The sequence below is a fragment of the Miniopterus schreibersii genome (genome assembly GCF_964146895.1).
Source record: "Miniopterus schreibersii genome assembly, chromosome: 5".
In the NCBI taxonomy this organism is placed as follows: domain Eukaryota; kingdom Metazoa; phylum Chordata; class Mammalia; order Chiroptera; family Miniopteridae; genus Miniopterus; species Miniopterus schreibersii.
The window spans coordinates 64,360,173-64,375,793 of NC_138106.1; the positions used below are offsets into that span (position 1 = coordinate 64,360,173).

General features: G+C 41.8%; 1 protein-coding gene across 2 annotated transcripts in view; it reads left to right on the forward strand.

The window, feature by feature from the left end:
* Positions 1-3,865: 3,865 nt before the first annotated feature.
* COL8A1 (collagen type VIII alpha 1 chain) overlaps positions 3,866-15,621 on the forward strand; it is a 149,657-nt gene continuing 137,901 nt past the window's right edge. For both annotated transcript variants that reach the window (XM_081139357.1, XM_081139358.1), the window contains exon 1: positions 3,866-4,006. The gene's annotated coding sequence lies outside the window, so the exon portion shown is untranslated. The remainder of the gene's footprint in view (positions 4,007-15,621) is intronic.

Consider the following 15,621-nt stretch of genomic DNA (forward strand, 5'->3'; position numbering starts at 1 on the left):
TCCCCGGCCCCGGTAGGGGCACATGCAGGGGGCAACCAATGATGTGTCTCACATCGATGTTTCTCTCTCCCTCTCTTCCACTCTCTCTGAAAAGCAATGGAAAGATATCCTCCGGTGAGGATTTAAAAAAAAAAAGTCTTCAATCACTCCTCAGTGCCTACAGTATACAGTCCAGGCTACTGAAGTGACGTTGAAGGCTGTCTCCCCCTCTCCTTTCCTGCTTCTCTGCCTCATTGTGGTGCTAATAGGCCCTCCCTTCAGTCACACTGGCCAGTACACCACCCTCCAAATATTCATGTGTCTTTCCCAGGAGAACATGTTCCCTCCCTTGTCCAACTGTTCATTACCCATCTATGCAAATGCTACTTTTCATGGCTCAGTTCAAATGCCACCTCCTCTCTGAAGTCTCTTTGCTACCCAACTACCAGGATTTCATGCTTTTTTCCTCAATGAGAACAGAACTACATTCTTGTTTTCCTCTGCTTTATACTCCACACTGTCTGGTATCCACTCTTAATAAACATTTGTTAATTGATTAATTCTAATTAAGCCAAAAAAAGTTTCAGTTTTCCAAGTTCTTTAAAATAAGGTAATCATCTGTAGCTGTTATTATATCCACACAATGGAAACTCAGAGTATCTAGTATGTTGTCATTGGATTCCTTTCTTTCCGCGGAAGACCAAACTAGGTCATTTCAAACCTCAGTCACTTTCAGAGAGATTCTAGAAAGGCAGGCTAAGAGTCAGCAAACAGATCACATTCCTGGATTCCTGACCTGTTGTCCAGATCTGCTACTGAACCCGATTCAGGCAAGTGTGAACTGGAGAAGTGAACTAATCATTAGCACCATCCAAACAAAAAGAAAGGAGCTCTTTTGTTACATTGGCTGGATATTCAGGTTTGAAAGGAGGGAGTGAAGGAAGAAAAAGAAGAAAAATACAGCTGTCATTTGCCTTCCCTTCAAATGTGCTTTTCTTGCCTTTTCTGTTTCTATTTTTCACAACTATGTGATGGGACTGGAATGTTTGGGAGGCATTAAATCAGGATTGCAGAGATGATTTGCTGTAATCTGATGAGATATCAGCTAAGTTGTTTCTCATCCAGATGCTCCTTTAACTTGGTCCTGTTTAGTTTGCCCAGAACACATTTCTTTGCTAAATTAAAAAGTGGTGCCCTGCCTGTAAAATCACATCTGATTTCAGGGCTTAGCCCCAAAATAGTCCATACAGTCCTATTTCTAGGTCTAGTAACAGGGCTTATTCATTTCCTAGACTTTATTAATGGAGTTGGCCACATCCTCAAAAGACAAACATACTATTTGGAGAGAGGAAAACTGAATTATGGAGAGTAAGAGGAAAATAAAACCGAATAGCAAATGGGCAGGACAGCTGACGTGAAAGTTCTAGCTTTCTAAGTACTCATTAATTCCTTTATTCATTCATTAAATTAATAAATACCAGCCATTGTCTATGTGGCAATGCTCACTGTGTCATTTATTCAATCAGACAATACATATCAAATGAGTACTTATTTTCTGCTAGCTAGTTAACCACTATGTATAACTTCACAGCCCAAAAAGTTGCTGAATATAATTTGAATAGGAGGTATAGAAGTAAAAAAAATTATATATATTGAGAAATAATCAATGTAAAAAAAATCATGAATAGCATTGGACAATTGTTCTAATGTCAAATTTGCTTATGATAAAGATCTTAAAGTTTTCTTCTCATATATCATTATTCTTCCTTCATACTCCAGGCACATGGGTCATACTTGTTGATTCCCAAGTGTATCCAATTGAGAATAAACTTAGTTACAAAGAAAGCAATTGAGACTTTGGTCTCTAGAGGCAGACAGACAGGAACAGGAATATGTAAAAAACTAAGTCCAGCGTAAATTTAGCACATATGACAGCTAGTATTATTCTTATCCAAATGCCACTATTGGGTATTTTCTTAAGATTTCTTTAAATCCCTTTTTATAGTTGTGGATCTCTCTGGACCAACGGTTCTTAAAGGAAAGAGGGAATTTTTAACTCTCAGAGACATTTGACCAAGTGTAGGGACATTTTCTATTTCCACAACTTGGGGGGGGGGAGTGCTACTGGCAGCTGGTAGGTAGAAGCCAGAGATGCTGCTCAACATTCTGCAATGCACAGGAGGGATCCCCAAAACAAAGAATTATCTGGCCCAAGATGCCCGTGGTATCCACTTGGAGAAATCTGCTCTTAGGCCAGGGTTTTTCGTTCTCTTGGAGCCCCGCAAGCTTGAAAGGCATCATGATCTAACTTGAGACCAGGCTAGGTGTCCTTTAGGGCAGCCAGGTGCACAGAGTGCACAGGCTTTGCCAACTCCCCGCTGTGGCTCCCTCCCCCTTGTTAGTTTCAGCTAGTTGCTTAACCCCTTTGAGACTCCTTTATTTTTTTATTTAAAAAATTTAATGTTGACACTCTTGCAGATGTCCCCCATTTTTTCTCCCTTTGCCTACCTCCACGCACCCCAGCCTCCGTGTCCACGGGGTACACATGTATGTTCTTCAGCGAATCCCTTCACCTTCTTCCTTCAGTCACCCCCACAAGATTCCTTTCTTTTGAAAAAAAAAATCTACACAATAACGGATCATATTTACCTCATAAGGTTGTGGTGAACACTGAGATCAAGTTGTACATAGTTTATATAAAGTTATATATAGTTAGTTATATATATTTATACATATATTCAGTTCAAGTTCCCTTATTTTTCCCAGCCCACTGCCCCTCCTTTACCCCTCTCAGAACCCCCTTCCCCAAGGCTCAGGGTCTCTCTTTTAAAAATGCTTTTAATTCCTTTGGTGGCAAAAATCAAACTTGGGCTGGGAAGTGAGTCACCGCTCGGAAGCTAAAGAAGCTTGTTTTTCTTTCTCTTGGATGCATCTGTTAAGAATTTCTGCCTGATCCTGCAGTCGCTGGTTGGCTGACTCCTCTCACTGTTCCAGGCTCAGAGCAGGGAGCTATGGCACCTACACGTTTTCCGATTGTGAGGCAGGAGAGTTTCTTAAATGCCCAAAATAACCAGAGGGCAGAGAGCCCTGAAGCCCTGTTACATAAGCGGATGCGGGAGGACCCGGCTGGTTTCAGGTTCCACTCTCCGCCAGCCGGCTGCGGCCGACCCCCCGACCTCTGCCGATTTACCTTAGCGCCGCAGACGGCTAAGAGGGAGCCTGGGTGCCGCACGCCACCCGCAGCGGAACTCTCCCGAAAAATAAGCACTGCCTCGGGGTGAGGGGAGGGGCCGGGTGTTCCCCGCGGGCGCCTGGGCGCGGGCGGGGGGCGCGGGCTGCGGGCGCGGGCGGGGGGCGCAGGGAGCGGGCGCGTCGCTCGCGCTGGGGAAGGTCGCTCCCGGCTCCGCGTCCACCCTGCGCTCGGGCTTCGCTGCTCAGACGCCCAGCTTCCCCTCCTTCGCCTGCTTGGGAACCCTTCAGTGTTCCTGAACCGTTATTGAGCTTTCCAAATTCACAGAAAACACCTTTAGTGATAGCAGTCACCCAGAAGCAAAAATGCCGTACAAAACCGAGAAATAATGCAACGCCCCTTTCCTTCCAGACCTTGCGCGTCCGGGTGTCTCTCCGTCTCCTACTCATTTTCCCTCCGACCTTTTCCGCACATGGGGTCCACAGCCCTTTCTCTAGGTCCCTGAGTTCTTCTTTTCCTTCGCCTGCCTTCCTTTCCCGTCTCCACCCCTCCCTCCGCTCCTGCACCCCATCCCCCACTCCCCCACCCCCACTCCCCCACCCCCCTTCCCTCCCGGGGGCTCGGTGCTCTGCCCTCTCCGCCCCTCCCCAGAGAAGTGTCCAGCTCCTCCCGGGGCCGCCTGCCCGCAGCTCCTTCCCTGCCCACCTACTATGAGGAGCGGCTCCTCCCACCTGCCCATAAAAGCCAAGTGCATGTTACCAGCACCGGATCAGAGCCCTTTCCCGGTCCTCTCCTGAGGGAGCCCCGAGCCTGTCTGCTGGATCTTACGTGCTCAAGGTAAGATAACACTTCTGCAGGCATCTGACCTACCAGGGGTAGCTGCTGGGAATAAGTCTCCTCTGGTCAGCACGCTTACTGTTTGGTTAGGGCTGATTCTTACGGATGCCAGATCAGCTGCTCCTTTAGCTAGCAACTGGTTTGAAAACAAACTTCTGTTTGAACGGTAAAATAAAAGTTCATTTTGGGCAGAAACAGAAGCATAAATATTGCAAAAACCTTTTCTCTTTTTAAGTCACTTTTTTCTCTGGTGCTGACTGTTGCTGAGGTTAAAATGTATCTGTTTGGGGTATTTTACTGATGTTTTTTCATTGTAAATATTTCACGTGTCAGTGGGGGCAAGGAAAACTTTGTCCCATTGTCAAAAATGTACTTTGAAAGAACACAATTAGTCTCCTAAAAATAGCACAGTCAAAAGGTCTGCTAACAATTTTGCCATGTTTTCCAAACCCCCAAGACAGCTTCTGTGAGTCCTTTAAAAAATATCTTTCCAGGTTGAAGTGCTTGGAAAAAATGATGATGTGAACGGGTGCCCTTTCCACGGAGACGGTAATCAGGTGGCTGGTAGATAGGAAAGAACAAATCCGAGTTTACAAGCCGTGGCAGAATGTGCTCTCACAAAGCTATCTTTTTAAGACATCCTAAAATGAGAATTGGATCGGAAGTAAGAAAGTGTATAAAAGGACTTCATGAATTTCTATACACACACCTAAACATAAAGCATTTCAATATGTTTCACAGTAGAGAAAAATACAGGCCAGATGATACAGGACTCGTGTGTTCACCAGAGGGTTATAAAGAAAGATCACCTAGAAGGCTTTAGAGGTTTGAACCCTGCTTGCTACCCTCTTTTCTCTCATCTAGTAGATTAAAATCAACATGACTGGCACCAGATTCTCACAGAGATACCCAGTGGTTAAGCTAGCCGAATTTTTAAAGACCGATATCTTATTTCTGAGGTCTGAGAATGAGCATTGTGCACCTGTGGAAGGAAAAACACACTCCACAGCCACTTCTGTAAAACCAGGCGCTTGGGCCGTGAAGTTTGCCATCAAAATCTGTGGGCTGTGTGGGATGAAACTCTCTCATGTGGGAGAAAAGTCCTCTTCTAGTGCTTCCTCTGGGGAAGGGCTCAAGGCCGCTTAAAGACTGCAAATCAAAGCTGGCAGTCAGGAACCAAACCGCTATTTCAGCTCTTAAGGTTCTTAAAATAAGAGAGGAAAAGGTTCACTTTTTTTTTTTTTGGCTTGTTTATATTGTTTAACTTGAAAAACTCACGAAAGCTGTAAAAAATGCTCCACTATTAAGGAAAGTAGAATCATTAGAAGTTTAACTGAGGGTCTTCCAAACTTATTCGCCTTATGGTTTGCATATCAAAAGAAATAATAAAGATATTTTAAAATTCTGTTTGGTATGGAGGGGATTCAATGCTATTATTCAAATGAAAGAGTTATATGTAAAGCTTTCTGTCATGTGAAATTTTGTTTCATTGGAAAAAAGTATTGCAAGGAGTGCGGTTTCCTTTAAGAAAATGATATAAAATTACTATTGGCCAAGATAATATGTGACCTGGGCATATTAAAATAGCTTTTATCTTGAGCCACAGTGCAGACAGCTTGCTTCATATCTGATATAAGTGGGTGATCAACCATGACAAGAGCACAGGTATGGGACCAGGCCAAACCAAGTGTGTGGTATGTCCAAGTTCATTCTTCTTTTATGGTAGAGCCGGACTCACGCCCATCATCACAAGGATGAAAATACACTGCTTCATTCAGCAGATCCCCTTGAGGGAAATTATCTTTTCTGGGAGAAAATAAAAGTGCTCCCAGTGTAAAAGAGCTCCCTGTTGTTCCCAAGTTTGGAGATGCAAAGCGTTCTCCCAGGGTTTGCTTCTGCTTTTCCTGGCAGTTGATCCACTCCACCAGCTCTGAACCATTTAGCAGTAACTGCCTTCCCCCATGTGCCGTCAAGTTCAACACCCTGAGTAACTGGGTGAGCTCATACTAGATTGCTCATGATCTAACTTCCACAGGGGCCTTTACCAGGTACTTACAGTGTATTTTTCCTTCATGGGGTACACATCAGACAAGATGATACTTAGAAAAATCAGTGGTGGGATTTTATGTAGTTACCCTGCTGTCTCTCCCTTTGCACAGGATGTGAAGACATAAGTCTCTTTATGCCATCATATGGCTGTCCCCAGACTGAGTTCATTGCCATAACTATGCGACATTATTCCAGCAGGCTTTGAATGACTCCTTTAATGTTTCTCCAGAAAGAAAAGGTGAGCGGCCACTCATTAGAGACACAGGGAAGGTACTCTGTTAATTTTAAGGACCTGCTACACCTAGGGAAACACAGGTTTAGATTTTCTACTATTCTCACAGGTGCAAAATTATATTCTTCTCATCACCAGAAAGTATATTCCACTGTATTTCCATTTGTGAATCAAAATCAAGAAGAGAGTGGGGATAAGTAGCGAACTGAGAGGGAAGCTGGGAGGAATCGCTCCTAGGAAGTGCCCAAGAGAACAGAGAGATCAGAATCTCTGTTACAAACGTAACTTTTGTTTTGCCCTTATTTATGTGGAATATGAGGAAATGAGGAAGATTAAAAAATCCATACCTGCTCTTGTTTTTCTTTCTTAAATCAATGAGAGTATTTCCACTAATAAGTTAAGATCCATGTCTACTGTGCCATTCTCCAGCAGGAGAGAACAGCGCAGTTCTAAAGACCAAACGGATTGCAGGTGTCGGCCCCACATTAAAACCCACATGATCCTACCAGTTATCATTTTTAAAGCTGTATCATGGGCATAAAACCCCTCAGAACTTATTTTTAACTGATGGGTGATTTACATCAACAAAACCAACCCTAACTCTCCCAAAGGGCCCAGTGCTGGGTAATTATTTGAAGTTAGAAGCAGTAAATTACTCCATCTACTTTGGTGTGGAGATTTGCAGAGTGATTGAGATGCAGCCGTATTTCTCAGCCTTCGGTCCTCCAAGTAACCCTCTAAGAACTAGGTCTTTCTTCAGGCCTAGACTTTCTCTCCCACCAGGCTCCCGTCAACATTCATGTGCATAATTTAAAGAAGGTACAGATCTTGAGACTAGAGTGCAATCTTCTCTTTGGAGAGGTACATTGTTCCAACTATTGAGTGAAAAGAAAAACAAAAGGAGAGGAGAGAGGGAGGTTAAGGGGAGAATGAATGCCCTTTGGAATTTAGCTTTGTGTGGAAAGGACCCCTTACTAACCCAAAGCATCCTGATTTTTTTTTTAATGGACCATCTCACAGATTGTTACAAAAAGGTGAGGCTATAAGGAAAAAGACCTTTCTATAACCTGACAGTCCTTAACAGCAGTTTACATCCCACAGTATGAAATTAGAGCTCTGCTAAACTTCTCCTTTGTAGAGAAACAAGGAGTCAAGAGTAAGAGAAGCACATTTCAGCACCAACAGAGAGAAGTCACTAATGTGACATTCCTCTATAGCTTTGGTAACCGTTTGCTGTTTGAGGAAGGAGGTTTTTCATAGACTTTCCTCAGGCAAACAGATTTGCAGGAAAGGACCTAAGGGAGTCACACAAGATCAGAATGTGTATCATCTGGGGGCCCTGTGTACGCAAATCCACAAAGCCATTGAAATTGCATGGGATCAAACTGAAGTGACTGAAACAAAAATATTCTCCAAAACTGATCATAGAATAATCAGTTAAGTAATTATGAATTCTAACTTCTCAATCTAGCATAATAGCAAAAGCCACTCCCAGAACCTATAGCTGATTGTATAAAATATTACAACACACCTGATAGTTCACCTTCAATCTCCTCCGTTAATTTTGGGCTCACTTCCATTGCCCTCCCTGGAAAACAAAAGCTGCCCTCTTCCCTTCAGCACAATATTTGCAAATCTGACCGTCTGTGCTATCCCCTTTTTTTCTTTCTCTGGAAGAAATCTCTTCTCAGTTCTTATGGATCAAGTTTCTGGAGTACCACTCATACTTGTGGCTTTTCTCATTACCAAAAGTCTCATACTTTTCTTAAACAGGATGTAAATTTTTACTCCAACAAATAAAAAGGCTTTACATTTTATAGACCTTAATTCATATACCCAGAAGAAAGGTAATTTAAAATTGCCGCTTGCCTCTAACAGAGTCTCTGAAATAAAGTTTCTAAGCAATTTTATTTACCTAGTCCCTATTCTAACTTCTTGGGGATTAAAAAGCTTATTTAGAAAATCACAGAATATAAATGTTGGAAGGATCCTTGGAGCTAATTTTAACTGAAGTTAATTTTACAGATGAGAAAAGGTCAGAGTGGTTAATGTCTTGACCAAGGTCACCCAGATGTGTGCAGCAGAATCAGGGCTGGAGCTCATGCAGCCAAACTCTCCAATCGGTGCTCTGTCTTGAGTAACTACAACTTGTCTTCCCCATACAGTGTGTATCTAAGATGTCTCTGACTATACTGAGAATTCTGTTGGAACTTAACATGTAGGGTTCTCAGAAACCATATTCTGGTAGAGGTTTGGGGGCTGCAGCTGTATACCTCTACTATAGGCTGTCTAAAAACATTGATCCAATCCCTTGTGACGAGTGACATCACTGAGTGCGATCATCACAGGGACCTTGCATGTTTTTCTCCATCCCAGGACCTGGTACATAGTATTTCCTTGGTAAATCTGTGTTGAATGGGGAAAAAAAAGAGCTAAGTATAAAATATTTAGTTTTCTTAACTCGGTCCAGGAAAATCTCTATAAAAAGTCTATAGGGACTTATAGATACTCAAATCTCAAATATATCAAATTTAAGATTCCCCCTTGCTTTAGGAAATTTAGGAGAGTTCTTCAACCTCATGAATGGCCAAGCCACTTTCCTGCCTGCAGTACTTTCACTAGTTTCACAGTTATCTGAATACTAGAAGTTATACTACTTTTTATAGCAGGCTTAAAATATAGTTCTAATATTTATGTGACAGAACAAATGTACGATTTTGTGGTGAATTTACAGCATAACTTTCTTCTTCTCCCACTCAGTAAACACTTCCCTGATCTTTAATGAGAAAAAGGGCAAAATATGTATAACGGACAGTCAGAGAAAATTTTGAAGGGCATACTGGTTGAGAGGTGTAGGCATGAGGCTTGCTGTGACAAAGAGGAGGAGACATCGAGGGACTGAGAGTATAGAGACGGGATGGTGCAGCTGAGAGGGTTTATTCCTTGGAAACAGAAGAGGGAGACACTGCAGAGAGTTTTGAGATGCTGGAGAAGAGATTTTTAATATGATTGTCTGAACCAAGACCCTCTCAAATGTTTGGGAGATGATATCCTATTTGGGTCAGGCTTCTGTTGGTACAACATCACTTGAGGGCTGGGTGAAAGCTTTGTTAGCATTATATTCATCAAAACTCTTCTTAACCCCCAACTAGACTTCAGTTAGGGAAAGAGCCTCATTTTACCTCAATTAGACTTGACTCTAGCCCAGCATACTAATTCTATGTCATCAAAATGTTCTCTGCTATGATTACAATACAATTTTTGGTTGTCTATAAGGTTACTCCAATATAGAAAATGATGAAGGTAGAAAAGAATATTCATGTAGCATTTCTGGAAACAATTTACCCTAAGTGAGTGGACAGATATTACCCCAGATGTATCTTCACTTTTCTCTAAAGCATGCCTGACAATTATTTGCGTATCTTTGAAATAATAATTGTGTTTCTGAAATTTATTTATTGTATGTTAAAATTTACATAGTCTGTGACTAAGCATCATTGTGAAAACATTCTTTTAAGTAAGTTTTTCTTGAAGACTGCCTCCTTTAAGCTCTCTATTGATGTGTTTACATCACAAGATATTTAGGCATTGGCATCATTTGATGTGTTGAAATTAAAGACAATTAATCACTTCATGTGCTACTTTTCCAACTCCAACTGAATAGGCCTGGGTGTGGGTGTCAGCTGTTGGGGAGCTTCTCCGTTCCCCTCTGTTAGCTAGATAAAACAGCTGTTTTTCTGAAAGTCTGGGCCAGTGACCTCCACAATTAAGACTTCATGTACTAGGGCAACTATGGCTAGTTTATGCAGAAATTGTGCTACCCAGAAGCAGAATGGATGAGCCATAGTTTCCTTCAGTTCAATTCAACAGGAGGACAGTGAGTCTCAAGAGCTAGTTGAAGAGCATTGTCATGGTGCAGCTGGGAGACATTTTGGCAGCTATCGTTCATCCTATTTAGTATGTTGCTCCAACTATCACCATGTGCACTCTAAAGATAAACCAAAACTTGGTTCATAAATTCATAGTGATGACTATATATTATTAGATTTCTTTACAGAGCTCTACTTAACAACTGTCCATTCTTAAAGTCCAAGGCTCATGGTGTTCATCAGTGCTATAAATTCAAACAAGCTGCTTCTTGTTACAAGGCACATGCAAGATAAGGCCAAGAAGTATGTGAAGGGAGATGTTAGGTGGTGCTAAAAATTTGAGGCTTAGATGGCCAAGATTGTTAAGGTTGGAAGAATGAGGGGAGAAAAGGGACCTACAGCAAAAATATGCTATTGGATCGACAATTCCTAGTTAAACAACATCTAGGACCCCTTCCAGCTCCCAGTTCATTCCAATGCCCTGCAGTTCAAATGAGTAGGGAGGGAAGTTCTTGACCAGTAGAGGGAACCAGGGGACTGAGTGTCTCAGGATAGAAAACTGACTCATTCTCAGAGGGGGCCTTTAGATTTGAATTTTTCTGCTAAAAGGTACAAGTGTCCATTGCCACCATTGGCTAAAATGCACCATGGGAGCATATCACACTGTTGGTTTCCTTTAAAAAACGCACAAACAAAAAGTCCCAATTTAAGCGTCTAGGAATAAATTACCTACACTTCAGCAATGCCAGGAGTGTCCAGACTTCTAGAAGTTTATTAGAAAGAAAACCAAAGCAATCTTAGAAAATGTTATTTCCAAGGCCACCACCAGCCCACACTAAATGCTCAAGAGTAAATGCTCAATTCAGGAACAAACAAACCGTGGCAGCTGGGGGTCAGTGAGAGACAAACACAGAGAACTGAGGGCTCTCATGAATTTAAAAGGGAAGTCTTGGGGCACTGCCATGACTAGACCCTCCTCTCAATAGAAGAGAAGAAGGGAGATGGAAGAAAGCAGGAGGCAGAAACGGGCCAAGCAGGTTTCTCCAACCAAGATGGCCTAGAATCTGCACTCCTAGTTCTGGGTCTCTCCAGGGAGCAGCCAGAGCCCCGCCTACACCAAAGTGAATACTTTTCCATTGAACATTTCCATTGCACATCCATGTGGGGATGGCTTGTTAAGACTTGAGATACTTGCATAATTCAGATTCCATTGGGGGATAGAAATCAATTAGGACCATAAAGAAAAAGATCCCTGGCACACCAGAGAAGGACTGGTTTGCTTTGTGAAAATTATGACATTCACAGGAGAATGTAGCAATCCTCTCTCTAAGGCTATTTCTGATGTCAATAAAGATGATGCTATGAAGTTGGTATGCATGTGGCCCGAGAATCCCTGTTTCAGAAAATCATCACTGTTTTAATTTCAAAAAATCCTTGACTCTTCCTGGGGTTCAGGCAAATCACTGATCATCTGTGCCTTAATTTATCTTACATAGAGGAACGATTCTTAAATAACCACTCTCTTTACCATTTAGAGACACTTGAAGTCTTGCCAAGTATTTTACAGAATGATGCTACTTAGCATACGTTGTTACTGTTACTTAGTACAGTGAATGGATTATGCTCACAATACCATGGCTCATGCTGTTCATACAGAACCAAGTCAAAAGGGAATACAATTCCAAATAAACACATAACCTTCCAAGATACAGCAAGAGCACTTCTGTGTTTTAGAGTACAGAGGACAATTCCACATGTCTCAAAGGGTCAAACAAGATCAAGAGTAAGTAGAAAAATGGAAGAGAAATAAAAATTATGACTTAAAAGTCTCAAAAGGCCTATATGTTCAACTGTCCATATTTTGACACCAGTCAAAAGAAAATTCCTCACACACAAAAAAAGGGTTTTGCAATTTAAATTTTTTATTTTAACTGGAGAAAGATGAAATTTTGTGTAAAATCCCTGAATGCCTCTTTTCATCATTTTCCAAAGTGTGTTGCAAAACAGTAACACCTGGGACATTAATATGTGTTTATGCAGAAAAAGGTTGCTTTGCCAAATAAATTTTAGAAATATTCAGTGAAACAATATGATCGATTTTATTCACTGCAAAACTTCACAAAGAGCCTGGCTGGGCATGGCGCAGCGGTTGAGCATTGACCTAGGATCCAAGACATCGAGGTTCGATCCCCAGTCGGGGGCTTGCAGGAGGCAGCCGACCGATGACTCTCTCATCTTTGATGTTTCTATCTCCCTCTCTCTCCCTCTCCCTTCCTCTCTCTAAAATCAATAAAGATATAAAAAAAAAATTTTAAAAACACCAAACTTCACAAAGACCTTAATATGCCACATATATTTCATTCTTCAAAAAAGTTATAGTTAATAGTGTGCCCTAAACTTACTTGATGACAAATCTTCCCAACCCGAGAGCATCTCTTGGGACTGGTATTCTGTGGAACAGTTTGGGAACAGTTTAGGAATAACTGTCCTGCTTCATTACTTCAAGATCTACTTCAAGATGATACTTTCAGTGTTGCTAATTGATATGTAATACACATTGACTGTCAATGTATAGATTATGTGTTATGTTAAACAATAAAATAAGAAAGAATCCTGGTGTGATTTCCAAACCCAGATGAAAGAGGAAGAAGCAGGTGAACATTATAGGCTCCCCAACTCTGTGTGTTGTTGTTTTGTAGTAATAATAATAGCAGAAATGCCAGAATAATTTTCAGTATTTTACAAGTTCTTGATAGATAGATGGATAGATGGATGGATGGATGAACTGACAGAAGGAGGGAAGGGAGGGAGGGAGGGAAGGAGGGAGGGAAGGAGGTCAGAAAGTTGAACAGATTGAAACGATCTCTTCCTTCCCCCTTCTTTCCCACTGTCTGGATATTGTTTTATAAATAGAAAAATGGCCAACAATGAGCAATAAGTCCAGTAAACAAGGAGCCTAGATAATTCCATGAATTAGCTCAACTATCTCTGGGCTGATAATTCTGTTTCACCTTAAACACCCTTAATCATTAGCCAAGCTTCTTCCTTGAGTATTTACTTCCTCACCATCAATAAGCAGCTACTTCCTATAATAGGAACACATTTACTGATATTTTAGTAATCTTCCTACATCGGGGATTACTTGATTTATCTATGACACTCAGACCTCCTACCCCCATCAAATTTCCTATTTCTCTTAGGGCCCTACTCTGGGAATTCTCTTTTCCCTTTGCAAAGACAATGCCCATAGGCTAATATCCCAAAAGCAGAAGAGTGGAACACCCTCTCCTTTGAGAATATAAGTACCTCTCAGTCACCCCAAAGAGAAACTCAAACTCACCATTACTAGTTATAACAATAGATATTAAATGTCTAATAGGACCAGACATTGTGCTGGTCTCAATGTCTCTGTTCTTTATATTAACCCCACAAGGGTAGGATTATTGTTCCCAATTTAAAGATGAGAAAAACTGAGCCTCTACTTGGTCAGGCAACTTGCCCAGGGTCACACAGCTAGGAAGAGGCAGAGCCAATATTTCCATTCAGGTCACATTCCAAACTCCACAGTCTCTCGGCTCCTCCCTGCTGCCTCTCATGATGTCTCCTCCTATCATAAACGGGAGAAAAAACACCAACTTCTGTGACAACGCCTCTGACTCATAGTGAGAGGATTCCAGTGGTCCTGTTCCTAGACACTGCCGACTGGCTCTGTTTCTTGTTTAATACTGTTTTTAATTTCTTTTTCTTTCTTGTATTTTTTCCTAAAAGCATGCTGTCATTTCAAAGCCAAAAAAGTAAGGGCTGTGTAACTAGGAAAGAAAAAAACACACAACCGTTGTTTCTCCCTAGGGTAATTTGTAAGGGCTAAGGTTTCTCCGTAAATTCTCCCCAAGTTGCTTGGCATTGGTCTGGTAAAGAGAGTGACAACCTAGCCTGTCACTCCTAAGGCAGTAGAAATCCCCACGATTATATCAGAAACAGACTAGAACAAAGGTACTATGGTACATTAAATATGTGTGTATCTGGCTCATCAGAATATTCTCTTTGGTGTTATGTTTACTATAATCCGTAGCCAGATGGTGAGAGTCGAGACAACTGAAACGATTCCCCCAGGCCATGTGAGTCACCTAGACAAATGTCTATGCTGTCTACACCTACTGCTTAACCTGCCATGAGGGGATACACAGAAATAAGTATATCTCGAGCCTTCCCTTTGTGCTGTGCCGAAGACAAAAGAGGAAACGAGGTCTAGTTCTTTCCATATGGCCACATTCTGCTAAGGCTTTTTGCTTTTGTACTTGACCTTCCCTCTCTGTATGTAGTATTCCCTACTTAATCTACTGAATTAATGTGCACTCCTCCTTCAAAATTCAGACCAGGTGTCGTCCTCTGAGAAGACGTGCCTGCGCCGGCTCCGCTGAGCGTCTCTCCACGCGCCCTAGCACCCTGTGCGCGGCCTTGTCATGTCATCATCCCTCTGCAGTGGCCTGGGCTTGTTTTAGGTACAAGGCTGAGTTCCTTGCACAAGGATTTATGTCTTACCTCTGCACCCTCAATACTTGATACATAGTAGGAGCTTAATAAGTGTGAAAAAGAGGAAAGAAACAGAATGAATGGGGTAATAAAATGCAGCAAGGATGAATAAGAGGGCTCTGAATATGCTTTTCTCTATCTCCATGTGTTGTTCCAAGATGCGGCTTGACCTAAGTCCATCCATGCGCGTGCACACACATACTCACAGTGTTACTGTCGAAGTCTTCCGAATGATGGCCTCCTGGACTGATCTTGCCCTATCCTCAGTTGATGTACTGAAGACATCAGGGCTATCTACTAGAACTTTCTGCAGTGACGGAAGTGTTCCAAATCTGAGTTGTCTGATACGGTAGCCAGCAGCCACATGTGGCTCCCAAGCACTTGAAATGTGGCTAATGTGACTGAGGTACTGAGTTTTTAAATTTTATTTTACTGTAATCTCTTTATGGCTAGTGGCTGCTGTAGGGACAACACAGAATATTTAAATTTTCATGTTCTGTGCTTTTTATTTTAATAGCTTAAACTTGCTCAGAATGGCACCGTATCACTACATGGATCCTAAAATGAGATGAAGAGTGATTTGAACTGAGCCCATAAAAGAGAAAATTCCATTATTAATTATACTTCTTCTTTTCCCTTTTGGAGGAAAAACATGTTTAAATACTTGCTGAGATATAAAATTGCTTCAATTTTCAATACGACCATTTCTACTGAGAAAGAATGTGGCCAGGTATCCAAAACAAGTTCAGTTAACAGATTCTTTCCTTTCTCCTTCCCTGAAACCCCATCACTTTCTGAAGGAAGTTAGCTCTTTATCATAGATATTCCCAGAGCTTTTTGGTCTCTATTTCTGGTGAACAAACTGAGGCACTTTGCAGAAGACTTAATCCTCTACCAGCAGGTCAGGGGAGGTAGCATGTCCTTGGAATTTG